This window comes from Trichechus manatus, unplaced genomic scaffold (assembly GCF_000243295.1).
Source record: "Trichechus manatus latirostris isolate Lorelei unplaced genomic scaffold, TriManLat1.0 scaffold00172, whole genome shotgun sequence".
Taxonomy (NCBI): Eukaryota; Metazoa; Chordata; class Mammalia; order Sirenia; family Trichechidae; genus Trichechus; species Trichechus manatus.
Window position 1 is genome coordinate 4,572,909 of NW_004444108.1, and position 3,099 is coordinate 4,576,007.

Here is a 3,099-nt window from a genome sequence, read left to right on the forward strand (position 1 = left end):
CCTTTGCATAGTCAATAAAACACAGGTAAACATCTTTCTGGTATTCTCTGCTTTCAGCCAAGATCCATCTGACATCAGCAATGATATCCCTGGTTCCACATCCTTTTCTGAATCCAGCTTGAATTTCTGGCAGTTCCCTGTTGATAAACTGCTGCAGCCACTTTTGAATGATCTTCAGCAAAATTTTACTTGCGTGTGATATTAATGATATTGTTCAATAATTTCCACATTCTGTTGAATCACCTTTCTTTGGAATAGGCATAAATACAGATCTCTTCCAGTCAGTTGGCCAGGTAGCTGTCTTTCAAATTTCTTGGCATAGACGAGTGAGCACTTCCAATGCTGCATCTGTTTGCTGAAGCATCTCAACTGGTATTCCGTCATTTCCTGGAGCCGTGTTTGTTGCCAATGCCTTCAGTGTAGCTTGGACCTCTTCCTTCAATACCAGCGTTTCCTGATCATGTACCACCTCCTGAAGTGGTTGAACGTCAACCAATTCTTTTCGATATAGTAACTCTGTGTATTCCTTCCATCTTCTTTTGATGTTTCCTGCATCATTAGAAGCATCAATGTCGTCATAACTGCATTAGGCAGTCACTAAAGCAAAAAGGATGTAAGGTAAATCGGATGTGTTTCTTCATTCCACCCTCCAACTTCCATAACTTACTGCTTCTGTGGCTGTTGTGAAATGCCAAATAGGGTTGGTAAATTCATTAACTTCAGTAATGAATATTGTTTATAATAACCCTCTCCTTTTAGTACCGGGGTGGAATTTAGTAAATGTTGTGGGTGATTTATGGACATACTAGATTAATGCCTTGCTCTCTTTACTTTACCTGCCTTTGGCAAGCAGATAAGATGGGGGTGGACAGTCCCTGGCATTTTATAGAGCAGTATCCTTGTGGATGCCCTTGTCTAACTAACTTATATCCTCCTCCTGGTCTATCCTCACTGAGCCAGATGACTTGGGGCTCTTAGGAGAGAGACCTGGTGGAGAAACATAGCCCTTCCTCACACATTACTTTGGATTATGAGAAAATTACTAGTCTATTTCAGTCCTCTTTTCCTTGTAAAGAGAAGCACTTTTCCTTGTCTTCTTGAATCAGATATTAACTAAATTGAAAGAGGACATTATTCAGAAAGCAGCATTGTTAGAGGCACTATGTTTTTAATCCTGTAATAAATGGCATCAGTATGCAAATAAGGATTTTAACAGGATCAGAGCATGAGAACCTAAAAATATCAGATGATTGAGTTTATGGTCTAGGCTCTGAGTCAGAAGATTTCTTGACATATTTAGTAACTTAATTAAATGAGATATTATCTCAGCTTTTACTTGTCTTTGTGAATTATTATTACCTAGTTTAGGAAATAGTATTTTTCTGCTACAAATTACCACTATAAATCTCTTCCTTCTGAGGCCATCTGCTCTTCCTTTCATCATCTACAGTTCTCAGCAGGAATCTGATGACTACCTACCACTTTATCCTTGAGCTGCAAAACCACAAGTGTCTTTTTTTTTCTTTAATGTTAAGAACTAATGCTACATGGAACTGTTTTAACCACAGAATTAAGTTAGCTTTAGAAAGCCAAGCATAGAAATGTAGGTCTCTGTTGTATTAAAAGAAAGGAAATATTAGAAGCAGTCTCACTGCTGTAATTCAATGAGAAATCTTATGACAGGATATTTCATATCTGGCAGCATTCTGCAAGGCTGCCTTTTTCTACTGCCTCCTGTTCTCCTTCTGTTTTGAAACCTCTTCTCCCACCAGCTGAAAGGACAGAGCCATTAACAGCATGGTAGACATGTCTTAGTTGACTATTCCAGACCGGCAGCCCCAAGAATTTGTGTCATGCTACTTGTGTGTTTTATATGTGTCTAGTCAAACTAAAAAATAACAGTAGTTTAAATATTAGTTTTATTACAAGTTCAATTTCCTTGTAGTAGGGTTTGATCTCCTGTCATGTATTATACTGAATATATAAACATTTTTGTGAAGCCCATAGATTAGAGGATAGGGGTTAGAGGTTTGTATAAGCAGATAGAAATTAATGCTGTTCTGGTGCTCTTCGGAGTTGGAAAAAGCAATTTATTTTTCATGCTTCACAGGCCTTGACAATTTTGATTTGTTTTCTTTGAAAGCAGACCTGTTTGAATCAGATGATGTAGGAAGAACCCGAAAGAAAAATCAAAAGCCAGGAGCCTCTTTTCAAAACAGTAGCCAATGAAAAGAATATGAATCTTCCCGATCTTTTAACTTCTACTCTTTTATAACCTCTTCAAGGGGGAGAGGCTGTCTGATTATCAGAGACAAAAGAAGAAACAGCACAGGAAAGAAACTAGGTCGGAAATTTATAGCTGGTTGAAGCAGCGGCATTGTTAGTGGAGATTCTGTCATATTTCTTTCAGGTTGTTTCTCCGTAATGTTTGTCACTCTGCCCATATAGTACAAAACTCTTAATTGCAATGCACTTAAAAGAACAGTAGGAAGAGTTTAAGTAAACTTTTTGGACTGCCTATGATATAGAGCCATGAAAGTGAATAGTTACAGATTTTGAATGAGAGGGAATGGAATAAGGCAATGGGAAAGATCTTTAATTCATGTAGAATTTTAATAAGCTGAGGAATTTCTTCTCTCTCTAAAAGCATGCAGGGTATTTTGTTTGTTACCCTTTGCTGTCTTACTGAATCTCAGGGTCTTTGTAAGCAAACTTCTGTAATGCTTTGCAAAGAAGAAAAGAAACTTCTGAGATTTAAGCTTGAAAGGCGGAATGAGACAACTCTAAAGCTATGGTTTGCTTAGAATCTACTGTTTGCAAATTTAATCCAGGTCTTCCACAGGCATCAGCTTGACATTAAGTACCCATTAAAGAGAGTTTGACAGCAGTTCTGAATGTGAGGCTCAATCTGAGGACATCTTTACAGCTGGAAGGGAAAAAAGAGTTGAGAAGCCTCAAACCACTGTGGTAATTAGATCCATTTGTTAACTTCTCTAATCTTGGGAAAGGGATGGGGAGTGAAGGTAAAGGCAGAAGCAGGAGGGGCTGGAACCAGAAGGAAGTCCAGTGCTTCCTATGGAAATTGGGCAAGGAGGGTCC